The 27,820-nt window shown below is 45.3% G+C and overlaps 1 protein-coding gene and 1 pseudogene across 7 annotated transcripts in view; one reads left to right on the forward strand and one right to left on the reverse strand.

The window, feature by feature from the left end:
- Positions 1-27,820, reverse strand: part of LOC148035569 (P-loop containing nucleoside triphosphate hydrolases superfamily protein) — a 125,080-nt gene that overhangs the window by 55,016 nt on the left and 42,244 nt on the right. The window lies entirely within an intron of this gene.
- Positions 5,722-7,504, forward strand: LOC148035570 (uncharacterized; annotated as a pseudogene).

Below are 27,820 nucleotides of genomic sequence, written 5' to 3' on the forward strand. Positions count from 1 at the left end.
CCAACCACAGCTCTGCAAATGTCAAGGACAGGATGGACCAGATTTTCATTGCCAATGGACAGAAAATAAATCGATGGCAAGAAGACTCCACACTGGTCGTACAAAAGGAATGATTGCCATTCAAAATACAGCACCTGGAAAGAGCCAAAGTAGGGGGCAGACCGCCTATCAGCTTTCCCCAAATGAAATTTTGCATTTGAACAGAGTCTTACTGAGCCACCCTTCCATGGCAGTCAATTTTCACCATGCCTGGTTTTGGGTAGGCCCCAAACAGCATTAACTCTGGTCACCAAGCAATGGCATTCTGTAATCATAAGGTGATATATTTGGTTAATTGAAGCACACTCCAGACTCAGTCGACCCACAAGGTATCAATCCTGCCAAGGATGATCAAAATCCAATGCAGGGAAGGGCTGTCTATCTTGCAGCTGCATTGAGATCTTGCCCAAAACCCTCATCTAACTATTGAACTTGGGCCCATCCTTGTGTTCCCCTTCCCAAGAGAGCACACGAGAGAGAGCCAACAATTCCAGTTGCAAGGAATTAATAGATAATCTATCCTCCATTGTATGCCACTGCACCGTCTAAAGAACAGTCCTCCATGAGCACACAAAATGGGTTGCTAGAATGGATGAAGCGATTGAAAACTGGGAAGTGACCAACGGAGAACTGTCATGTGAATCTCAACATCCAAGACAGCCCTGCCACCCATGCTTTTCGGGGTAAAAACATGATTCCAAGAAATCCAAAGGATACCTGCGTGCACTTAATCCATTTCCACAACATGAAGCAGATATGCCTGGTAAGATCATTCAACGTAGTCCTAGCCCAAGGAAAAAGTGGCCAAAAACAGATAAGCATGAGCAATGTAATGATCTGCGCCGCTTTGCAATGCACATGAAATGGACAAGCTTGTGATTTCCAATAAACAAACTTAGCTTTCAGCTTTTGAGAGATCCATTGCAACAACTGTTCAGGCTGAATTGCAATGCCCAAAGGGAAGCCTGCCCAAGGGAAGCCAAATTTCCGTGCAATATTGCCACATGTAATCACCACACCTACCACCCAAAGCTTGTAAATCTGATTCAATGCAACTCAAGAGGGACAATTTAGCAGTATTAATATGAAGGCCCAAAACAAACTTAGCTTTCAGCTTTTGAAGGATCCATTGCAACAATTGTGCAGGCTGAATCACAATGCCCAAAGGGGAGCCAAGTTGCCACACAATATTGCCACATGGAATCACCACAACCTACCACCCAAAGCCTGTAAATCTGATTCAATGCAACTCATGAGGGACAATTCAGCAGTATTAATATTAATGGCCAAAGCACCCCCAAACAAATTCCACAAACATCCAATGCCTTGTGGAGGTTATCATGATCCACTTTCAACATATGAAAGTGTCATCAGCCAAGGCCTGCCCAACAAAATGTTGATTAGAAAAAAAGAGACAACCCAACCAATAGCCCACTATCAACTAGATGTAATAACATGAAAGAAGTGGATGGGTAGCAAGGGCAAAAAACATAGAACTCAAGGGCAGCCTTGTCTAACTTATCGTGAAAGACTAAAGGCTTCTGTGATACCACCATTCAGCATGACACAGAAAATAGCATTTCTACTACTGTTGTATATCATTTGGGATATGCGTGGCCCAAAATCCATAGCATGCATAAACTTCGCAAGAAAGGACCATTCCAAGTAATCAAAAGTTTTCTCCAAAGCCAACTAGACAAAAATAACCTCTTGATGAGAGTTGCACATAATCTATGCCCATCTGCACATTCAAAATATTATGCAAATTATTCCTGCCCTTACTGAATACATATTGATGAGGATGCACAATGCCACTGAGGTACTTATGGAGACAATTAGCTAGCACCTTTGAAAAAATCTTGTACATGGTGCCCTTCAAAGAAATTGGTCTCCAGTGTTTAAACATCGAAGGAGAAGGGACTTTGGGAATCAACTTGATAACTCCTTTCCAAGATGCAAGTATGATTCTAGAAGTTCAAACCTGCTAACACATGGCAGCTAAAGTTTTACCAAATGAGTTGCATAGGTCTCAAAGAACTCATTAGTGACATCGTCCCAACTAGAGCTTTTATCCCCGGGAAAATGAAATAAAACATCCATAACCTCATCCTTATGAATATCAGCCGCATGGATGTCAAGCAAAACCTGATCTCTGACCCAAGCATAAAATACTGAACCGGCATGGGTAATCTAATCAGAAGGTGCATGCCTCAAACCCATGAGTTCTAGAAAATAACTTCTGCACATGTTAACAATGGATTGAGGATCTATGACTATCCGACTATCAGCATTCTATAATTTGTGTTTTTATGTAGGGTATGCATGCAAGCCACGAAAGAACTTGTGAGACTGACACAAGTTATCTTGCTGACTGTCAATCAAGGCTTTGAGTTTGGCTTGCTAATAAGATCTTGTCTGAAAATGCTTAATAAGATCAGCCAACCGCACAGATAATGGAGACAGGAAAGCATTGTCCAGTGACTGAAGTTATAAGGAATGAAGCAAAACTAGGATTCAGAGGGGGGTTTTCTTACTTCGCCCTCAAAGGGGGCTTCCAATTATTCTTCAGCTTCATAAGGAGCTCCTACTTCTACTCCTCCTAATTCAGAGAGAGACCCTATGTGCCATGAAGTTCTTCATACACCACCACCTTTCACTTTCAAGGAGTGGCTCTACTTTGAGCAGTCATTTCCTCTACTCATAACCAAGATCTAGAGGATCTACCTAGATCGGGGCCCCTTGGATCTTCAACGACGACTTGGGGACTAGCAGCATGGAGTCACGGAGCTAATGGCTTATCTCCCGAGGTTGCATTTCGGGTTCTATAGTTCATCCCTTCACCTGCAATTTGCGTTTTTTGTGTTTTTGTGTTTTGGGTTTAGGGTTTGCAGTCCCAAAAAGGGGCGCCACCCTAGAATGACTCTGCCTATTTATCGGTCACTCTCTCATTCATTCATTCCTTACAACTAATTCATTCACTCCACCACCTCTTCTATCTATCCTCTCCACTACCCTCACATCTCTTTAGGAGGACATTGCGGTTCATGGTTCGTGGTTGTCTTCATCATCTTCCTTGTGCTACGGCACCCTTGTTCCCTTGTGTCACATTCACTCCATGATTTAGGTCTTCATCATTCCATTCATCAGAGTTTCTTCTCTCTTCTCTTCTCTTCTCAGTGTTTGCCTAGTTCACTCCGTGTTCCTCCCCGCAAACCCTACCGTCTCGTAGGTATGTCTTTTGACACTCCCAGTCCAAATCCTAACATTCATTGAATCTAGTGATGACCTATGCATAAGAGCACACCGCAGGCTGCAAGGAAAAGGACCCTTGGAACCTGCCATCATTTCATCCAAAGTATGCTGCTAAGCTTAACAGCTGGCTAATTATCAAAACTCAGCACCATTTCCTCGGAAAAAAGAATCATTTCCTCTTCCTCTACAGCTTTTGAATCCAGTCCCAAGGCTTCCACTACCTACTCAATAAAGGCTATGTTCAGGCCTGCAATCTATCTCACTTGATGGTGCACTTAAACATGGCACTCTCTCTCTAAAGATCTATTGTACCACAGGACTGCCTAAGAACACTACTGTTGACAAAACGTTGTCTGCATACAACCGCATATCTGTTGTACTATAGAAATCCAAGGATTGCAAGTTTGCTACTTCACATGGTTGTCATGACTCACCTTCTTGTCCTCGTTTGTTGACTCAACAATCGCATGCTTGTTTCTGTCTGTTCACTAACTAGAGACGTTGTTGGTCTGATTTGCAACCATTGGAGGACCTTCTGAGGCAGCCAAGGGTAGGAGAAGACCAATCAACAGTAGGTGATAGCATCTACAAGATATAGTGTTCTACTCAAAGACACATCAGGGACCACATACTACACTTCCACGGGTGACAGGCTATAGGTGGGAGTCAGCTTGAAGGAAGGAGACGCACACAAACCACAGTAATCGCGGGTCGGGAGGAGTGACAGTGTTATTTAGGGAGGAGCTACAGCAGATGATCCAAGTAGTCCGCAGAGATGAGCAGGCCAGATACATGTGGGTGAGAGTGTGTGGTGAGGAACGCACTTTGTATGTTGCCATATCCTATTTTCCCCCTATGACGTCCTGATACGCCCCACCCAAGGGGCAATCACCATATGTGGCTTTGGATGAGGATATTTGGGAGTTCTCGAAGGAGGGAGAGGTTATCTTACTAGGAGACTTTAATGCCAGGAAAACCTCCCATCAAGTGTCTTTCTTTGATGCATCTGAGGAGATGCTACAGGAGCAGGATGTGTCAAAGCTACAGCTGGAGAGGACATCTCAAGATATGGGGGGAAGTCACCGAATATGGGAGATACCTTGTGGATATGGGCATAGCACACAGGTTGGCCATTCTTAATGGCCTGGCTAGATACCCCCTATCCGGCGCCCTCACACATGTTATCCTCACCAACATGGTGCTAGCATAGTAGACTATGTTCTTGCCCCACCAATGCTGATATCACACATCCAGGACCTCTCACTATCCCCACGCCTTCTCAGAGTTACAATGGATCACGCCTACCTATCATTCACCATCGACCTCCAATTCACTGACACGCAGACCCATAATGCAGCTCACCGACACATGAGATACCTCTTTTCCAGAGAGAGAGAGGATACCTATGAGGCGGAGATCCTTAGATTGTTACATAATGCAGACCCCGACATTCCATTACAGGAGCTGACTCAGCAGTTCAGTGAGGCCTTACACATTGCTGCAGGTGTAGCCTTCCCACATTCACGACCCACACAGAGAGCCTCCACCGGGGTGACACCTCGGAACAACTGGTATGATGATGAGTGCCGTGAGACCAGAGCACGACTACAGAGAGAGATAGCACTGGGGTCCACTACCCACAAGCAGGCAGAGATACTCTTTAGACGCCTCACATGGTGGAAGAAGAGAACATTCTTGGCCCAGCTGGAGGGAGATCTATATCAGTTATTCTTGAGCCAGGACTCTAGAGAGGCTTAGAGGCTTTTCAGAGAGCATTGCTCGACGACACCTATTACGTCCACCGCTGTATGGGAGGAGTACGCAGCTAGTCTTTTAGTATGCAAGGTCAGCCACCTCTTCTTGACCCACTTGAGCCTTGTCCAGAGACCACCACTTTCTTTACAAAAAGTAGAGTCCGAGAGGCCATTAACAGACTCAGTAGAGGAAAGGCACAAGATCACGATGGATTAGTAGCCGAGCACTTGATCCATGCTAGAGATTTGGTGGCAGGATTCCTAGCTTACATATTTAACATAGCCATGCGTGAAGGCCTACCAGAAAGCTAGAGCACGAACACTATTGTGCCTATCCTCAAGTCAGGGGACCCTACTCTACCCAGTAACTATCACGGTTGGGAACCCTACTCTACCCAATAACTATCAAACTATCATGGTTGGGCATACATTGGCTAAGTTATATGCTTCCATCCTTGAGCATGAGTTAAGCAGGTGGGCAGAGATGTGGGGTCTTAGAGCACAAGGACAAGCTAGCTTTAGAAGAGGCTTCTCCACATTGGATCACATCCTCACACTCAGAGCGATCATTGAGGAGGGAAGGGCCCATGGCCGACGAACCTACTACTGCTTTATGGACTTCCGCAAAGCCTTCCACACAGTACCGAGAGACAGGCTGATAAATAGATTGCACACCATGGGAGTACTGAAAGAGCTCAGTTGGGGTATTTTGGCACTGTATGAGAGAGTTGTGGGCAAAGTCCGGACACCTGAGGACCTTTCGGCACCTATTTACTCTACCATTGGGGTGAAGCAAGGATACCCCCTCTCTCTTATTTGGACTGTACATTGATAGGATTACTGACTACATTTCACAAGAAGGAGATAGAGGAGCTCCACTAGCTGGCACTTGGATACCTCTCCTATTATATGCAGATGACATTGTATTGATAGCTGACTCTCCAGAGGATCTACAGAGATACTTGGATGCACTACACTCCTATACTTTGGACAGTGGGCCTTCAGTGAACCTTGGTAAAACCAAGGTGATGGTATTTAATACTACACCACAGTGGGTCAGGAGATCAGCACCTAAATTCACATATGGATCTGAGGAGCTGGAGTATGTGGATTCTTATACATACCTAGGAGTCTTATTCACAAGGCCCACCTTTTCTATGCGAAAGGCAACAGACACTAGACTGACTCGCGGATACACAGCACTAGCTGGTTTGGAGAGAATGTGCTCACAGGTGCAATTCCAAGAACCCCGTACCAAGCTATGGCCCTTTGATACACTGGTCACATCCACACTACTTTATGGAGTACAAATATGGGGACCTAGTCTTGACCACCGTAGCAGATTAGGGCGCACTTATGATGGATGGAGGTCGATGGAGAAACCCCTAGTGTCCATGATATCCAGGATGATCAGATGTAAGGCCTCAATGCCACATGAGATCATCAGAGCCGAGCTAGCAGCTACACCAATTGTGGTAGAGGCCCTCACCCGATTGGTCGCATACATACATAGCCTATGGGACTTACCCAGACACAGATATGCACGGTTGGCCCTTGAGTCCTCCAGGCAGCTTGCCAGAGAGGGTCATACTTCATGTTAGTATGCACAAATGTCGGCCTGGTTTGAGCTACATGGCTTTAGCATGGACAAGTTACCCCCCTTCCAGTACTCCCTTGATGCACCATCTCTTGATCTGAGCAGGTTAGAGATCCGCAAGATCATCAGGATGGATCTTACCCAGTTGGATATCAGACGGACATGGTTGATGTCAGGGCAGGAGCTAGGGACAAAGATGGCTTTCTACCGTGTGCATTTCCTTCATACTACAGATGATGGATTTATTGTTTGCTCGAGATACATGGACATCCACCTTTCCCATGGGATCAGATGTACTATTGGCCAGTTGCGTACCTCCTCACATCAGCTAGAGATTGAGACTGGTAAATATAGATCCATCCCACCAAAGGAACGCATATGCTAGATATGCCAATTAGAGCCAAAGACAGAGAAGCATTATATTTGCCACTGCCCAACGTATTATGAGGTCCGTGGTTGTTTCCACTGTCTCTTTAGAGACCAATTTGAACCACTATCCAAAGTCATGGATTCTACCGATCAGCGATGCCTTGGCCTCTTTCTTCTTGAGATACGACGGCTTCGTGACATGCGCCTCAGGAGTACAGCTGCCCCAAGACATCGAGGCCCTTCACAGAAGCAGCTCACAAACTTCTTTGTAAAGGAGACTCAAAAGACTTCAATACAATTACAGCCACAGTCCACATGAGAGCCTCTCTCACCGCCACAGTCCACACACAGACAAGGAGTACTAATTGAAAGAGTCATTCAGCTTAGCCGATCCATACGTCCTAGGCCTCGGCACAGACACCAATGACGCCTTCATAGGCGGATACATGGGATTATTGCTCGGACTAGAGCTAGGTCCTCCATACCCACATGAGATTGTACCATTTGGAGCTCATTGTTACGAGATAGAGCTCTATGTTTTACACATAGCTATAGTTAGTTTCCTTTCTTATTTTGCTTTGTGCTACATACATATTTTGCCCAGACAGTTGTGCTATCATACACATGATTGTAACTCATGGTCTCATAGGTCATTTTGGCCTTTTGTAGACGTTCATATATCATTTCATTTCATCTCTCTCTCTCTCTCTCTCTCTCTCTCTCTCTCTCTCTCTCTCTCTCTCTCTCTCTCTCTCTCTCTCTCTCTCTCTCCTTTTCTCTTCTTCTCCTCCGCTCTGCTCCTCTTCCCTTCTCCTCCCTCTTTCTCCCTTCTCCACAAATGATATCTCCCCCAAAGACTAGCTAAAAACTAAGGCTCATATAGCCTTATATGTAAGTTATTTAGTCCTTCGCTCCTCATGGCTATTGTCGTCCCATCGAGAACTCTCTTCCTTTCTCATAGTGATACCATTGAGGTAGACTATGGCGTCGAATCATGTGGAAATAGGAGACCATCAATGCCATTGACTCATGATGACAACAAGGAGGAGTTGGTGACGTTGATCAATCCGAGCTCAAGATAGGGTGAAGGCTTGTGATGACATCAACTTCTTTTTTTTATTTTCATTTAATTTGTTATGAAAAAAACCAAGCCTATAAACATTTGTTAATCCCTCTCATCATAGGCCTTGTTCTCATGGAGTTTGGGATATCACATCCTCTCCCCCTTAAAGAAATTGAGATGTCCTCATCTCAAAACAACTTAGGGTTTCTTATTTCAAAAGACAAGTTCTTGAGGTATATGTGGATTAAAATCCACTACACTTCAACTGTGCCACTTTGATTATGCAAGAGTAAAAGACAGGCCCAAACATGTCATATGATAAAATTTTGGTCGGTCTTTGTGTTTCTTATCCCAAGAGAATAGCTTTGATACAACCAACAATTTCATCTGAAAAGAGTTAGCCGACAAGCGATCCTCTATTGGATGCCAATGCACCTTTTGAAGAACTAGCCTCCATAAGCATACCAAATTAGTGTTAACACGAGCAAGTGGCCACGAAGGGCCACCATGAGAGTCACAGCATCCAAAATAGCCCCACCACCCATGCTTTTAGGGTACAAACATAGCTCCAACGAATCCAAGGAATACCTTCACATAAGGAGTTCTTTTTCCATAACATGAAACAGATATGCCTGGTAAGATCATTCAAGGTAGCAACAATCCAAAGTAGAATTGGCAAAAAATAAGTAAGCATAGGCAGCATGATAGTCTGTGCCACTTTGAGAGAGATGAACGTGGAATAGCCAAGCCTAGGATTTCCAATAAACAAACTTAGCCTCCAATTTACGTGAAATCCATTCTAGCAAGTGCTTTGGTTGAACATCAAGACCCAAGGGGTACCCTAGATGCCACGTGGCATTAAAACGGGCCCACGGGATACTACCACACCCTACCATCCCAAGGACTACAAATCCAATTGAATGTGTTACAGTGCAGTTGTTAATAAGGAGGGATTTTACAACATTAATATGGAGGCCAAAAGCATGCCCAAAAAAGTTTCAGACATCCAATGCCTTGCGGAGATTATCCCTTTTTACTTTCAAGATCACGAAAGTGTCATCAACAAATGACTGGCCAACAAAACGCCGACCAGTACTTTAATGGCTTTTAGGGTTTATTATTAGTATCACACATATACATGCACACTTGTACACACATGCACTCATATCTATACATAACTATTTTGCTACATAGTTCTATATATAAAAAGATATTGAAATTGAAAAATTTTAGACATGCATGGATACACAACATAAGTCACATGCATGCATGGTACTTGATACATCTACAAATGTTTATACAAGTATTTACATATAAATACTTGATGTAAGACATTTATCCATGCTAATAGAAACATACACCCACTACTTAAACATGTGTGTATGAAAAACTATCAAATATAACTTAATGAAATAAAGTTTAGAGGAAACTACTCAATGAAATCACTTTTGAAACATAAATTTTATATTGGCTAAGAAAGCTTGTGTTTAATTTGGTTAGTCTCATTTTGGAATCCTACCATATATTTAAAACTATTCAATTTGTGTTTAATTCGGTTAGTCTCATCATGAAACCCTGCCATAAATTTAAAGCTATTTATAGCTTCAAATGTCGACTAGGCTCAAAATGGACCTATTGCTCATCTTGTACTTGGCATTTGTGGTAGAAATTTCATGGGATTGACGTTTCAAGCATCAACCTAGCAATCTTATAGCATGAAAGTATTTATTTGTGATTTTTCCCTCTACTTCTTATATTTGACGTTCACTATTGTCCATGGTCATTTGGATCTTTCACCCTTACTAAACCTTACCCTTGTGATTACATCACCTTGTTTTACTACTAATAAAGGTAAGAGTTAACACTTTCCCGACTTGTTTGTCACTATTGTAACTGATTTAGCATGTGCTAAACTTCCCTACACACTCAAATTGCCCAAAACAATCACACAAAAGTCCACACTGATGGAGCTCTACTGCTGAATCAACTTGGTGCCAATATGCTTAGAAGATTCCAAGCTGATTTGACTCCTGTACACTTACCAGAATATTTCAAATTGTTGTTTCCTGGTGTCCCAACTCCAAAGCTACATGTGTCAATTTACTGCTTTAAATATTGGTGCTGCAATAGTTTCACAGTTGTGGCAGCCTGCTTGGACCTGAAGTGCAGTCTAAGATGACAAAGTCCTAACATGGCCTCCCTATCTTAGACGATGCAGTGTTTTGTTTGCTGCAGCAGTCCTGAGCAGTTTGAAGACCCAATATGGAAGAATCTAGCAACATGATGCACTTTGCAACGTTAAACACTATCACGGTGTTTGACAAACCTGAAATTTTGATGCTTCGCTTAGCATTTGATTAAAGAATTAATCAAATGTGCAAATGTGACTTGCACATGTGAAGTACAGGTTACTTATTTCATAATATGGGACCTAGGACCTAGAGATATCAGTTGGTGCCAAAGGAAAAAGTTGCGACAAGTTATATTGGATAGGTACTTGGTGGTAATCAATGATGACATTAGAGAATTGGCATTAGTTAATTGATTAATGCCAATCCCAAGCTAATGAGTGCTCAAGATCACTTGACTGATAACTTGGCCTAGCCAATTAATTGTTGGCCAGTGATATCTTTTTTTGAGTATTAAATAATTTTTAAATTAATTTTTAAAACTAAAAATCTGAAATTAATTTAACAAAGCTAGAAATTGTTGTTGAAAGGTTGTCATTTAGCAAAACTTGTCCATGAAAGTGGAAAAAACATTTCCAGAGGATTTGAGGAGGGGGGGGGGGGGGGGGGGGGGGGGAAAGGGTCGTTTGCAATGCACCAGCTAGAGAGAGGCTGTGTGACCAAGTTGCATGTTGTTGGAGACCATTTGCACCCAGCATGGGAGGCTTCAAGACCATGCGACTCCAACCCAAGGCCCTATGGATGCAAGAGACTACATCTAACTCTAGGTGATAACAGTTTTGGGAGGACCTCACACTTTGTGATAACTTCCATGGCTGTCTAAATAGCGCAACAGCTGATTTTCTCTAGTTTTTCACTACAAAAATCAGAATTTTCTCCCTTCTCAGCATTCTCTCTCATCCTCCAACCTATCCCTATTCTTTCTCAACAATTTCCAACAAAATCAACCATTGGAGATTGAGATTTTGACTAATCTTTGCAATAAACCCTTATTTACTAGAAGGATCTTCAGCTGTGTCAAAACCTTGCAAAGTTGGCAGTGGATGCCGCTCTTGCTCAATTCTCGACATAGGCTGCTTAGGGGATTGAGTAGGTATGGAAGTATTCAATGTCATCTTCTCTTCAATAGTCCATGCTTCTAAGTTGACCTTTCCAATCAAGGGCCTAGGTTTCTTCAATGAGTACCTTACTCTAATACTATGTAAGGACTACAACAAAAAACATAATACAATCGTACAACAAAGCACAGACTGATAAATCGTACAACAAAGCACAGACTAATAAAGAAACACCATTGAGATTAGGGTAATGCAGAGACAATGAACATGATGAAAGATTATGAATGAATACCAAATAGAATATAATGCTCAATGTAGCAAACACACTATGCAATGAAGAATACTGACCCCCAAACTCCTCTATCTGAAAGACTGAGGCAAAGAGTATTTGCTGGAGAGTGTGCCATACTCTAACAAATCCCGAAACACAGCAAGCCAACCTCCAAATGTATCTAGCAACAGCAAACACAAAAGTAGGATGCTAGATCAATGATAAACATGTAGTAGATTGGCAAAAAACTGCAATGCAGTAAAAGATGATAATGTGGCAGCTTGAGGAGGTCCAAATCAGCAAAACCCAGCACTAGGGGCAGTAACTAGGCCAAGCTGCAGCAGGAAGGTCAAAACGCATCCCTGTAGGAGGTCACCATCTGTAAACAACAGCTGATCTGGGAAAAATGCAGGTTTTTGAGCAGTGTGCAGCAGTAAATGCACACTCCAGGGTGTAGATAACAGCCACCTTAATCACAAGCAGTGTGAAGATGGCTGGAAAGGGTCCGAATCTGCAATGGATGGCTGAGAAGCAGGTGCTTGATGGTAGAAGACAATGGCGGACAGCTTTGGCTAAGATATCCTCCATGTACAAGGTGTGGACAACAAAGCTCTAGCACCTGCAAGCTGCAAAAGTGAGATTGTGGCTAAAAAGTTTAGCATTTCCAGCTCATCATCATTACCATCATTGATAGTTGCCACCCTGCCCTTCCTTGATTCCTTGTTGTTTTTGGGCATAACACTACCATCACCACCACCTCCTACCACCCCTCCTACTAGCTGCTTTCGTCTCTTCTGTTGTCCTCTACATCCATAAGCTGCCACCCAATCAAAGAGAGATTGCCTCTTGCACATCATTACTGCAGTTTTGTTCTCACCTACCTTCACGTAGTCACCCAACTCTTTGGCATCATAGCCTTCCTTTATCCTCTGCATAACTATTATGTGACAATTCTCTTCGTCATCACCCTTGCCAAAGTGGTCTACATCAGATTTCAACATCGAGCATTGGTGGTTTGCTGCATTTAGGATCCCTTTTGGAGGGAAGCACTCCACAACACTCTCCCACTTCCCTAGGAACACCCCCTTGACCACCTAGTTTCTCCCACTCTGGTGGCTCTTTGGTATACTATTCCTTAGATGTAGAGGGCAACACTCCTTGTCATTCATTCAAGTATCATTCCTTAAGGCCCAACACTTCTTAGCATATCCTTCTTTAGGAGGTGGATCTTAATTATAGCAATCAGCTATTAAGGATGGCCACCTCTCAGCTATAAAAGATCATATCATCAATGAGGCATCAGTTGGCAATCCAACAGGACCACAACTTTCAATATTGTTCCTACTATGCAGGGATAGGCTATAAGCATGGAGAGCCAATTAGTACTAGTATGGTAATAGAGAAGGCTCTAGTACCAAAGGAACTCAGCAATCGACACGAGCAGAAACGCAGCAATTGACTGTTGTTTTGCCGATATGGCCAAACATATGAAATCGGTTGTAAATAGTGAATTGTTACAATACATGTTGTAGTGACGGAGAGCGCGAAGATCGAGACACGCAAGGATTGTTAGCAGTAGAGAGAGACAGAGAGTGAGAGAGAGCAGAGTGGTGGAGAGAGTGAACACAATTTTTGGGTACAATGACAAGTGTACCACTTTAGGTTTTTAGATAGATATATATATATGTAAGTACAAGTGTTAAGGATGTGTTCACACCCGAACACATTAAAAGGCACGAGGGACTTTATTCCCAACAACCTCCCACCTGAAGGCAATGTGCCTTAAGAGGAGAAAATAATCAGCTGAGTCTAGGTATGTACAAAGCTGAAATACATATATCTATCCAACTCCCATCATCTGTCGGCAATGAGTAAACCACTTTGCTGGAAGACCCTTCGTGAGAAGGTCTGCAAGATTATTATCTGTATACACTTTGACAAACTCAATGCTCTTGCTGTCAAGTACATCTCTAATGAAGTGGTACTTCACCTATATGTGCTTCGTCTTCGCATGAAAGACAGGATTCCGTGCTAGCATGATAGCACTCTGACTGTCACAATGGAGAACATGTAACTCTGTAATGCCAAGCTCTCCCACCAAACGTGAAAGCCATAAAGCCTCCTTGCATGCCTCAATGGCAACCATATACTCTGTCTCTGTAGTAGACAATGCAACACACTTTTGTAGCCTGGAGATCCAAGAGACTGCTCCTCCTGTGAAGGTGAACACATACCCAGAAGTGGACTTTCTACAATCCGCATGACCAGCATAGTCTGCATCCATAAAGCCAACAACAAATGCCTTCTACTTTCCAAAGCAGACGCACAACTCCTTTGTGCCTTTGAGGTATCTCATAATAGCTTTCACTGCTTCCCAATGCTTTTTACCAGGGTTTGCCATGTATCTGCTAACCACTCCCACTACAAAGACAATGTCAGGACGTGTAGCAATCATAGCATACATCAAACTGCCAACAGCTGAAGCATATGGTATCTTGGCCATTTCAGCCGTCTCATCATCAGATATAGGGTTGTCCTATTTTTTTCCCCCTAAAGATAATCCTGGCATCTAATATACATCTGAATGTACTAACTCTAGAGGAGAAGATTTCAGCTAAAGAAAATTTTTATGAGACATCCGTGCATGTTTACCATAAACACAATGATCACAATGCTCAAAATCAGTATAATGAAGACAAGGCAAGTAACCCAAACGAGAGAGCACTTTCATTCCAGTTTGACTCATGTGTCCCAACCAGCCATGCCACAAAGAAACACTAGACTGCTCGGTCACGGCAACAACATGATCACTCACACTAGATACATGGAGAGGATACAAGGTATCACTTTTATAACCTCTAGCAATCACTCTAGATCCCTTACAGATCTTTCATTTTCCATCACCAAAGGTGGTATGAAATCCATCATCATCTAGCTGCCCTGTGCTAATCAAGCTCTTCTTGAGCTGAGGTACATGCCGTACATGCTGAAGTATGAAGGCAAAGCCATGTTGAAACTGCAACTGCACACTGCCAATACCTGCAATGTCACATGCATAGTTGTCCCCAATATGAACAACACCATGTCGACCCCCTGTTTAGGTAGAGAACCACTTAGGATGAGGGGTGACATGAAAGCAAGCACCTGAATTGAGAATCCAGGTATGCATGTCATCATCTGTATCTGCAAGTAAAGCATGTGCACCAAAGTGTGAAGAGACATAGAGTACGTTATTCCCACTGTCACTATCATGAGTGACCACATTCACCTCTTCAATTTTAACACTGCTCTTCTTAGGTTGACCCTCTTTCTTCTCTTCCTTGCTATCATCTGTCTTCTTGCCATTTCCTTTCTCTTTCTTCCATTTGTAGCAGTCACGTTTAAAGTGACCTTGCCACAATGATGGAATTCAACATCTTTGCCACGTGATTTATTGCATCCCTTGCTATCAAATTTGCCTTTCTATTGTGACCTACCCTAGTATGCAAAGTACTAGAAGACTTATTGGATGCATTGTTTTGCCGATTCATTTCTTCCATGAGTAGAGCACTCTCTACATCAGCATACAAAAGAATCGCATTAGAATTGCTCATAGCAGTCCTGAATGTATCCCAACTCTCTGGAAGTTCATCAATCAAGAACTTCAAGGCAACCGGCTAGCTGAAAATGGAGTTAAACTCACTCAAGTGAGTAAACATTACTGTACCCTCTTTCATATGCAAATCCATAAGCTTTTTCAGCCAATACACTTTACTTGCGGCACTCTTTTGTGCATACACTTCTTCCAGTTGAGTCTAAATAGCATATGCAGAATCCAAACCTTCAATGTTAAACAACAAGGCATCAGAAATCGATAGCTCAATGGTTGGGCATGCAAAGCTCAATGGTTGGGCATGCCAGCTCATTTAACTCATCCCAATTGTTGTGTTCCATATCTGCGGGTTTTGCCCCTTTTGTCTTAATCGGCTTTGCCTGCTTCTTTTGCAACAAGATATTGTAGCACTGTTTTTGCCAAACTGCAAAGTTATGTGCTCCTTCAAGCTTCTTTATATGCATGAGATTACTGCTGCCAGCCATGATTTTCAGCCCAAATGTGACCAAAAAATTCAGCAAATGCAGGCCCAAACTCTCACACAAGTGACCAAGGTACAAACAAGTACCAACCAGCAATAAATGACCGAGTAGAAGCAGAAATTTCAGATCTGTAAGTAAATTTTCAGAAGCATCAAACCATGAGCTACAGCATTGCACAACTGATTATAGTTGTTCCAAAGGCAAACACATCACATTACATGAGAAATCCCAAATTTTATCTGCAATTTCTATTGTACATGTACCCACGGGCATAAAATTTGACACGCACAATCAAAAGCCCCAAAATTTTTATGCTCAAAGCATCAACCATACATCTGGATTGTCTTTGATATGCATAGAATTGGCCAGTTTTGCCAAAATAGAGCAATTTCAACAAAACCCCCAAATTTTTTTCCGAGTGCTAGGTGTCCAAATTGCATGGAATTAAACCCACATGTACTTAAAATGACCAAACGGCACACAAATTTTGCCCAAACAGCAAAGGCCCCAAATTGCACAGGGTCCAATGTGCATCAATGTCGAGAAACTGGGCAAATTTCCGCCCAATTCTTGCATGTACTTGAAAAGCCCCAAATGTTGGAGGCAAAATGTCACAAACCCTTGCAATTTCTGAGACATATATCACTGTTGTGTCTTGCTCACATCAAATCTGGACAAATCCCCAAATTTATGGCACAAATCTGCCCAAAATCCTGAACTGTACTTACATGCACGAACGCCCACCAAATTGCACAGGGTTCAATATGCATCGATGTCGAGAAATTGGGTAAATTTCAGCCCAATTCTTGCATGTACATAAAAAGCCCCAAATGTTGGAGGCAAAATGTCACAAATCCCTGCAATTTCTGAGACATATATCACTATTGTGTCTTGCTCGCATCAAATCTAGACAAATCCCCAAATTTATGGCACAAATCTGCCCAAAATCCTGAACTGTGCTTACATGCACGAACGCCCATCAGTTGAGCAAAGGGCTTGCTTGTAGGGAACCTTTAAAAAAATTTAAAATTTTTGCAAAGGAAAAATGATGAATCTTCCCCGTTTACAGCTGCCAGCCTGTCGCCTGCTCGCATGACCTGCATCAGACCAAAAATGACGTTTTTGACCTGCGCCTGCAGCCACGTGACTGCGTCTAACCAAGAAGTGACATTTTGACCTGCATCTGACTAGGAGGTAACGTTTTGACATATGCCTGCAACTTGGAACTGTCGCCTGACAGAAACGTGACCTGTTGACCTGCACGGGCTCCGAGAAGCACGAACACCTTAGCCGCAGCTCTGATACCAGTTTGTAGTGACGAAGAGCGCGAAGATCGAGACACAGAGGGATTGTTAGCAACAAAGAGAGACAAAGAGTGAGAGAGAGTAGAGTAGTGGAGAGAGTAAACACGATTTTTGGGTACAATGACGAGTGTACCACTTTCGGTCTTTAGATAGATATATATATATATATAAGTACAAGTGTTAAGGGTGTGTTCACACCCGAGCACATTAAAAGGCACGAGGGCCTTTATTCCCAACACATGTTGTGACATATTTAATGTTGTTGAACAATTTAAAACACCAAGCCTATTAATGTAAGGACAGTCTTCATCATCAAGACCATATCAACATCGCAAAACAGTATAATGAGTCAAGCATTGGATTACAACAGAGACCATGATGTAAATTGATGGTCGATCTACTCTAGGGAACATCTCTTGCAAGATCATGTGGAATGTTGTTAGAGTGAGTGAGAGTTTAAAGGAGCACAAACAGGAGTGTTTGTGGCTATGCATGGCCGCACAAAGGCTGACCATGACTCATTGAGGGAATATACCAGATTGAGCAAGGATGTGTTAAGTGGAATCATGGATACAAAGTGCGAAAGGTTTTGAATAGCACATGGAGCTAAAGCACTGCTTAGATACACAATCATCGACCCATATGTTCTGCATATCTATATTATTGTTGTAGTACAAGATGTGAGGAACTATTCTGCCTTTTGGGTTCTCTCATCTTTCTTGAGTTGTGGATTTGCAAGAGCAGTATCTTCAAGAGATACAAGTGCAAGACCTACTTATGAGTAGTCAAAACACCAAGCAATGAGCATATTTGCTTGATCCAACCATTGGTGAGAAAAGATTTAGATGAAAATACCTACATGAAATGAAGGTTTGAACCACTACTAATTCTTTTTGAGATGTTCAAATTGGTTTTTGCTCAATTATCAAGCTGATTGAGGAGAGTCAATGTTGAAGAAAGTTTCTTCAAAAAAACATCATCCTATTAGCTAAGATGAAAACTGAGTTGAAACCAGGGGCACAAGACCGGAACGGAAAGTAAAGCGCATATTGAACGCAAAGTAAAGCAATATTGAACAATTGTAAGAGAATACCACCCCTCGCCGGTCTAAGTTAGATGGCTTTAGCAACTGGATTTTGCCCCTAATGCTTCCCTCCCGTCATGTTCCTGTCGCCGCCATCACACCCCCCACCTGTTGTCTGCCACCGCCTGCCACCATCACACCCCCCCTGCTGCTGCCAACTCCCCCGCTGCCTCCACCTCCCTCGCCCTTGCGTCCCCCATCCTATAGGGCCCCCCATGTTGCTCCCGTCCTTCGCCTATCCCCCCCGTGGCGAGCTACGCCCCCCTCCCCGTTGGAAAACCTAAAAGTCTGCCCCCTCCTCGCCACCACTCCCCACCTACCACACGACCTCTTCTCGCCTTCAAGCTCCCCCCTCGATCTCCCTCAACCACCCCCTCTCCCCCCCCCCCCCCCAATTGCTCCCTCCATCCGCAACAACATTCTCCCCTCTAGTAGCACAGCAGCTTGAGCGGTAGGTTCTCAGCAAGGACGCGCAATGGAAGCCTCTGGTCAAACGCCGATGTATTCTGCAAGTGCCCCCCAGTCAAACACCTTGCGCATTGTCCTCTCTGAGGAGCAGCTCTTAGCCATCTGTGCCACAGAGCTGGAACTGAAAGAAACAGTGATCTTTGGTCAAGTTGTAGGACACTCCCCATCCATGGCCCACCTTCGGGATTGGCTTCACTCCACGCTACGCATTGGCACAGCACAGATCACAGAGGCAGTTCTCATGGGTCAAGGGATCTTCATGGTTCAACTCACCTCTACGGACGCAGCTGTGAGCTAGTGGATAGCTCACCTTATGCCTCCATGGAGGGGGTCATCTACACGGTTCCCTAGTATAGTGGCTTCACAGTGGAGGAATTCGTGCTCCACAACAGGTTTCTTAGACATCCGGTTACCCTACTATTCCCCAAACTGGCGGTGGAGTATCATCAATTAGTGGAGGACTTTGAACGGCTCTTCGGCATAGTTCTTCCTGCCTCTTTGCGGATGCAGTGACAGCCACAGGAGTCCCAAAGGTACGGGTGGCTATGAAAGATACAAAGAACATACCAAAGTTTTTGGAGATTGAGGCAGGCAGACACTCCTTCAAGGAGCAGATTATTGTGATTGGGCAGCCAAGGTAGTACCTACGATGCCATGACTTTGGGCATCTGCCTTGGTGGATCCACCGACAAGCTTGCAGGTGGACGTTGACGGCTTTACACAACAATGACAGAGTGGGAGACGGCAAGGGGGGCCTCAATCAGCCCCTCAAACACAACCATAGCAGCAGAGAGGAGGAGGGCGAGCGATGGACCCAAGGCAAAGCACCCCCCACCTCATCCCACCTAACAGAATCACAGACCTCCACCTCCACCACCCATGAAGGCATCACAAGCTACCCCACCTGATATCCCACAACCCCCACGCCCAACCCCTCCTCATGGATCCCCCTCGAACCTAGCCCACAGCCTTCCCCTTCCAAGACCACCCGCCTCCTACCTCCCATCACCCCACCATCCCTCAATCTTCCTCCTCCCCACCATCTCCCCCACCGATCAATCCCCTTGATCCTCACCCAATACAGGTGACCCCCCCGCCCACAGGAGGTGACAAGTCTCATACGTCTATATCTTCCCCTCACACAACAGCCTAGCTCTCCCCCCCTCCCCACACAGCCACTAGCTCATCTGACCATGCCGCCCCCATCACACTTTCCTGAGACTGGTGCAATTGCTACCACGGTGGGGAAATGTCGTGTGGTCCGCGAGTCAAGGAGCGGCAAGGTCCATTTATTAGAACCACCAGATGGACCAAACTATGCTTTCTTCCCTCAGACCTCTCATTCAGGAGACTGGACGATGACACAGATAGAGGAGGAAGTGAAGGGCCAGGTGGCAGTCCACATCTCCCAAAGGATGGGAGGAGGACTAGCACTCTTTTTCCAACAGTGGCCAGGTTGCATGATGGACATAAACTAGTGGACTAGAGCTGAGGTCCCACATCTGAGCATTATTTTTCGAGCCCCTCCACAGTGGAGAGCACCGATGGATGTGATCGAGTGGCCCCTTGCACAGGCTGCCCGTTTCTTCCAATGTACAGAGTCACACCTCTCGGCCTGGCTGATAGATGCCCTAGAGGTACCGCCTGGAGCATCTATTACCCCCATGGTCCACCTGAGAGCCACTATGGGGGAATGGAGTTCACCTTCCAGGCCTGTGGCAAAGCGTATTCTCATACCCCATAGCTCTTCTTCTTCATCAACAACTTCCACACCGAACAGATGCCTGTTCAATCAGTCACAAGCTTCCCTATGAGTTTACATCTAGCATCCTGAAATGTGAATAGCCTCCACTACATTGGGGCACATGGTTCCAGGAACTTGACTGTTCGGCAGGAGTTGCAACCTACCCTTGCCGGACGGATCGACATCTTACTTTTGCATGAGCACAAGCTCACTCCCGCCACTCCCATCGGGCAAGGAAGGTACTTCCACGCAGCTCACACACCTATTGGGAGTACTCCATTGGTGCCCACGGCAGGAGTGGAAGCCTATGCACCTCTATTGGCCCAAGCTTCACTGCCTGTGTACGAGACCACGAGACGATTGTGGCAAGGAGGGTCCTATGGATCAGATTGGATATAAGGGACTCGTGCCTTGGAGTCCTCAATGTTTATGCTCCTACTGAGGTTAGGACACACTGGAGATCGCAACAATACTCCTAAAAGTGGACACCTGGATTGTTGGAGGAGACTTCAACAACTTGGAGGCCTTAGAGGACCAGCAGGGCAGAGATAGAGATTGCCAGGGTATGGCAAGGGAGGAGCAACAAGCATGGGAGGTCTTCCTCCTCGCAGTAGGAGCACATGATGCATGGCAAGACCTAGATTTCCACAAGAGGGAGAGATCCTTGGACTTCTCTTAGGAATACAGGCGGCTGGGCAAAGCTCTTCTGGAGTGGCTGGACAGGTTCTATGTGGGAGAGTGGGGGTGCTCTCAAGGAGGCCAGGTAGGGCAGTTGGCTGGCACCACCTTGTCTGATCACTACCCGGTTCTCCTCACACTTGATGCCCCAGTTTCAGCCCTTGACACACGATCCTATCGAATCCCTGACTCGATCTATAGTAGGGAGGAGGTGAGGAGGCAGATTGAGCAGCTTTGGACTAGGGAGTGGGACAAGAGGGACTGGATTGCAAAGGAGGTTGCAGAGGTCCTAGCCGAGTCGAGCAGGATCTCCCACGAGGCATCCTTACAGGCCAGGTAGCAGAGTTGGGAGGAGGAGAGAGCACTCTGGCAAGACCTAGCAACCACGCAAAGACTACTCCATGAGGCACCAAAGGATCCCACTCTCCACGCGCAGGAGGTGCGCGCACAGGCAGCCCTCGCCAATCTCCAAGACAGGCGCTCGGAATTTTCCTTCCGTATCTCAACAGCCTTTTGGGTGCAAAAGGGAGACACGATGTGCAAGGAGTTTTTTCCAAGTGCATCAGCCTCACACCTCATGAGATCAGATTCACAGCCTCCATGATCAATATGGGAGGATTCGCTCTAGCCCAGATGAGGTGATGGAGATTGCCACTGACTACTACACACACCTTTTTCAGCAAGAGGCAGTCTCAGTCAGAGGATAGCATTGTAGACAGTAGGTTTGGGACCACATTCCGTCCCTCGTCACAAAGGAGATGGGATGCTCCCTCCTAGACCCCTTCACAACGAAGGAATTAGCGAAGGCTTTCCATGCATATGACGGATAGAAATGCCCAAGAGAGGATGGTTTTTCTAAGGCCTTCTTCACTACCTATTGGGAGGTGGTGAAGGACCCCCTACTGCTGGCCTTTCAGATATGACGGATAGAAATGCCCAAGAGAGGATGGTTTTTCTAAGGCCTTCTTCACTACCTATTGGGAGGTGGTGAAGGGCCCCCTACTGCTGGCCTTTCAGGAGATATTCAACTCATGACGGATGCCAGGGAGCCTATCGGCAGGTCTTATCAGTCTCCCCCCCAAAGGGGGAGACCGGCTGGAGCTATTTCAATGAAAACCGATCACCTTGTTGTCAGTGGCCTATAAGGCACTGGCCAAGATGATCGGTAGGCGACTCCGCCCCGTGCTTCCAGACATCTTTCATGATACACAAACAAGTTTTGTCCAAGATAGGAGCATCCTAGACAATGTTTTCACCTTCTTCGAGGCGACCAAGTGGGCCCAATCAGGGATTGGTTGCACTTCTAGACTTCGAGAAAGCCTATGACACGGTTGACTGGGACTTCTTAGAGGGCACCATGGTGAGGTTGGGCTTCCCCCAGGCATGGATCTATGGGGTTTTTGCACTTTACAGATTGGCCACCAGCAGGGTTCTCATAGGTGGCAGGAGGGGGGAGGAGTTTCGGCTAGAGAGATCTGTCCGACATGGCTGTCCTCTTGCCCCGTATCTGTTCTTACTCTTTGCAGAGGCGATGTCCTACTTCCTCCGGTCACGTGTGAGCGAGCTACGTGGCCTTCAACTTCCGATGAGGGAGGAGACGGAGCTACTAGATTCACAGTATGTAGATAATACTGCCCTTTATATAGAGGATGATGAGCTGATGTTGGAGAGAGTAAGACTAGCTCTGGAGGTGTTTTGCATTGCAACTGGAGCGAAAATCAACTGGCGAAAGTTGATTGGTTTTCTTACAGACCCAGACTCTAGCACGGAGTGGGGCGTCCACTTGGGGTTCAGATGGGTGTGCAAGGGGTAGACCGCCCATACCTAGGGTTCCAGGTGGGACTCAACATCACTCCTGCTCAGCAGTTTCTCCTAGTTCTCGACTCTATCAAGCGAAAGCTGACCTACTGGAGTATTGTCCACCTTTCCTTAGTGGGTCGAGCCCTAGTGGTCACCCAGGTCTCCTCGTCTTGTGTAGTTCAACTTCGCTGCTTAGTGCGGAATTTTCTCTGGGCCGACTCAGACGGTTCCATGGATTCTCGGGCCAAGGTGGCGTGGGCGACCATCATCCGCCATCAATCTAAGGGAGGGCTTGGGATCATAGACCCAAAGTTCCTGAGCCTGGTCCTTTTGGGCAAGCTAGTAGTCTATGGCCTCACACAAGGAGGGTAGACCTAGAAGGTCCTTCTGCAGGAGGGCTTCCAAGAGTGCAGACCGAGGCTTAGTGGTGATTGGAAACCATCCTTGAGATGAATCTTCATGACTACCCAGATCACGCCACCCAGATCTTCCTTCCTCCGCAACCTACTTCGTGTGTGGCAAGGCCTTCGCAAGGCCCTAATTCAAAGGCCCCAAGGATGCTAGGAGAAGATAGACTACCAGCCGGTGGTCTGGAACCCCCAGGTTAGAGATCAAAACGAGATACAGATTGGAAAGCGCCCCCACATCCAATGGGTTGGATGGGAGGCTGGCCCTGCTCGTACTATCAGGACGTGGTGGGAGGCGTACAAGATGGTGAATCAGGAGGTGTTGCAGCGAGTATCAAGTTATCAACAAGGGACTGAGGTGAGGAGAAGGGAGATTGATTTAGCGATTCCTCAAGAGTGGCTTGACCCCCCCGATCCAGAATCCGGTGGAGCTTGGTGAGGTGTGGGCTGCTAGATTCTCACCAGTAGGTATCCCCCTACAAGTGATAGGCAGAGTGAGCGGTGCCCCATACAGGATTTTCTTCATTGTGCAAGATGGGGGGCGTTTGGTCCTCAATAGAGGATAGCAAGATGAGGAGATCGTTGTTCTTCCTTGGAGGAGGATTCATGTGGTTGATCTCCACGGGAAGACCTAGCATCTGGATCCTTATGTGCTCTAGGAGGAGTTCCAAGAGTAGGGCCTCTGGATATGGGAGAGCAGGCCACTTGATGAGCTAGAGTGGGACCCTAGAGAGTGGCTATGGCCGGCCACTATGGTCACCAAGAAGCCATTGAGGTTCTTGGAGTACACAACCAGGATTAGTAAACATGTACTGATGCAGGAGGATATGGATTGGACGCCTTCGCATAGCAGATACTGGGTGGAGCACAGCATCACGGATGCCTTCCGTCGGACTTTCTGGCGCCACCTATGGGACAACTCGAGACCGAGAAGAGTGTGGTATTTCCTCTGGCTTTTGGCACATGGAGGTCTCGCGGTTGGGAATTGGTTGGTCTAGATGCAGCAGCATGGAGGGTGTAAGTGCTGCCCACAGCAGCACTTGGAAACCCCAAAACACTGCCTTTGGCCTTGCAAGGTGGCACAGCTCATGTGGATAGAAGCCCACCCAGCCTTGGATGTATCTCGTGGGGGGCTTTTTGTTGGCAGGCAGTTAGCCAGGGCCATCATTTTGTGTATGAGGCCGGGATGCAAGACACGATTTTCATCATTGAGGTTGGGTCTTGCGCAGTGGTCGGCTTGGAGGCTTTACCCAATCACCAAGTACTAGAGCCCACAGCAAACCACTCAAAGGTATGGGAGATCATAGGGAGTCTTACAGGATGGCACATTTGGAAGGCACGCTGTCAGGAGGTTTTTGGCGGGGAGTGCCTTTCAGTACAAGCGACTTTGGCAGAGCTTTGGACCTCCATCATCCACTCCCTCCGCAGCCGGTACGTCAAGAGCTCCGTTTTCACTTTTTGTGCACTTGGGGCAGCCAAGACCTGTTCTTCATGATGCATGCAAGCAGCCCCACATGGCAATACACCCCCCCTCCATGGCTTCTTGCTCCCATCCCCCCCAGACCACCTTGAGAGGCTTGTATACATGATGTGTTTGCGATTTGCATCAGCTCCAACTAGTCAGTTGAGCATGAGCACTCCATTGTAATCAGCCTTCTAAGTAATATATTTAGCCACATTTTACTTGCAAAAAAAGAAACCACCCCTAGCCATCTGCTCTCTAGAGATAATCTCCCATAAGGGAGTATTCATCAGCCCTTTGGGTTAAAAGCAAGTGACCACGCATCCATGAATTCATATGTTTCATCCCTCATCTTCTGTAAGTTTGCATCTTGCTCTCAACTCCCATTTTTCAAATGTTATATCATTGTTTTATGTCAACATTCTCCGGTAAGAGCCATACATTGAAGAGCTCTACGGTTGCCTATCTGATGCAATTAATCCAAGACCAATTTCACAACTTGAACATGTTGCCTATTTTCACCCATATAATGTTTGCCATGATCCTGCATAGCATATTGCTTGAAAGAAACAAAAATTTTCAAGCATAATCTACATTATTACATAGTTGTAAACAAAGAATGTCTACCAAATGCTGCACTTCATGCTGAATTTTTTTATGCAACAGAGAACTTATGCTCAAACATGTCTACCACATCATGAACTCCACACTTGTCCCTGAAAAAATTAATGTGAGAGAAAACTGATATTCAAATACTAAAGGTCAAGGAGTCATCCATAGTGTCAATTCTAAATGAAAGCCGAGCCAGAAAGGCACATGATTTGATAAAACAGTACTATAGGCAATCCAAAGTAGCTACCATTGGTCCAAATGAGCCCAAAAGTGACTATTTAGCATCATCAGATGCATATAACTATGCATCCCTGTAGAAGCTGAATTTCACAAAACCAAGGATCAAACTCACGCACGCTGCCCATTATACTCTTTCAAATGCTCACATACAAGAATAACCAAAAAAGAGTTATCCATCTATGAAGGGGTGTTAGTGAAATTCCCACAAACAAAAGAATTTTGTAGCAAAGGATAGGAAGCCATTTGAGCCAATACATTTGCCCCATGGCCTAAGGCGTAACAAGCATAAACAACCACAAATTCATAAATCTATACAACAATGTGAACCTGCATTACAAGCCAAATTCCATTTGGATCATTACAGGCCAAGATAGGAATTGCCTGCATAAGAAATATCAAAACCAGTAAAATGAACTAGTTGCCCCCAAATTTGATCTTAGTAGCGAGCAACTTTAGTGGGCATCCAAGCTCTAGTCACTACGGACATTCGCATTGATAAATGCTTATTTCCAGAGCATACAATTATTGTGTATTTAATTTATCCTTCATATTTTTCTGAAGGCCATTATTGGGTCCAACCAGCAGTATAACTTGCTTGCTGTCATGGGGTCATGAATTGTTAACTTATTTCCTTAGAACAATTGAGTTGTGCACCTGAGTTGTACACGTGTGTGAATAAGTTGGAATGCGAGTCACAATGAAAGGTAAACCCTAGCTTTGGCAATGGGCGACATTGGCATAACTTGTGGTGGATAGGTGCCAGTGGGTGCCTAGTGTCACATCTTGGCAACAGACATTATGCCCTTGCAAATGACTTTCGGAGTCATGGGAGTTCGAAAATTAAGACATCTAATGGTTTGGACTAAAGTTAATGAAGTTTGAAAACTTTTGAATTCATAGGCCTTATGAATTTAAAATTAGGCTGAGCAATGGCCAACTTTTGGGCAAGGTCAAGCAATTTTCATTTCCCACAATTATTAATTACTGGAAATTCAGTTCTAGAGGCTGAATTAGGCATGCGCATGTTTGACATGTGGCAGTCAAAGAGAGACATGCCATGGAAGGCTGGGACAGCCTGTGAGAGGCAATCTGGGCTGGTTGGACAGGGAAGCAGGTACATTCTGGCTGGGTGACTGCTGGCCTACAGGTTTTCTCTGCTGCTGAGCACCAATTTGCTGCTGGCAACCTGATCCTGGAACTCAGCTGTAGACAACACGTTTTTGGGCATCTGTTGCTGAAGCAACCTGTTTCTGGGTAGCTCTGAGGCATCTTTCAGCTGGCAATTGCTGCTGTTGACAATTTCTCAGCTTGGAGTTGAAAATTCTCTTCTTAGTTACTGCTCTCCTCTCTTTCTTCCAACAAATTGAAGATTCTCAGCCCTGCAATAGCTGTTACCGACCTAATTTCAGTAAAAATTAGGGTCTACCAGACTGTCTTGGGAGTGTGCATAAAGAAATCCAACACATATATGCCATAAAGCCCTATTGCTGTAAATCAGTGACATTGCAGCAGATCTGAAGACCTTCAGCCATATGCGAAGGTTGACGACTCAATTTGGCTCTCCAAGGGCTTAAAATCAAGGGTCAAAATGAGGATTATTGCTGCTCATCATTTGGGGCAGCAAGAGCTTCCGAATTTTGTAAGTGAATGGGCTCAATTCGCTGAAGAACTTTGGGAAACCCTTGGACATATTTCTTGAGTTTGTGGGAAACCCACCAATGTCTTGGGGATCCAACCTTCGTCTTGTTGAGAAACCCTTCACCCGCAGTTTGCATTTTTGCGTTTCTGCGTTTTGCGTTTAGGGTTTGTAGCCCCACAAAGGGGCGCCATCCTACACTAACTGTGCCTATTTATAGGCCACTCTCTCATTCATTCCTTACGGCTAATTCATTCAGACCGTCACCTCTTTTCTCCAGCCTCTCCACTACCCTCACACCCCTTTATGAGGATATTGCGGTTCGTGGTTCGTGGTTGTCTTCATCATCTTCCTTGTGCTAGGGCACCCTTGTTCCCTTGTATCACATCCACTCCATGATTCATAACTTCATCCTTCCATTTATCAAAGTTTCTTCTCCCTTCTCTTCTCTTCTCCGTGTTTGCCGAGTTCACTCTGTGTTCCTCCCCGCAAACCCTACTGTCTCGCTGGTACGTCATCTTTTGACATGGTATCAGAGTTGGATCTGCTCACCTAGCGGCAAAGATCCTCCACTCCAGTGAAGGCAAAGACCGGTGGCGGGTGTGGCATCCACTTCTCTTCTTCTTCCTTGCATCAAAATCTCGTTTATGCAGATTTCACGTGTTTTCAACTTGCTGCCCACACCCCTTTTGCGGAGGACATTGCAGTCTTAGCTATCC

The sequence above is a fragment of the Lygodium microphyllum genome, chromosome 5 (genome assembly GCF_053477565.2).
Source record: "Lygodium microphyllum isolate KBCC chromosome 5, Lygodium_microphyllum_v1.1.10, whole genome shotgun sequence".
NCBI lineage: Eukaryota > Viridiplantae > Streptophyta > Polypodiopsida > Schizaeales > Lygodiaceae > Lygodium > Lygodium microphyllum.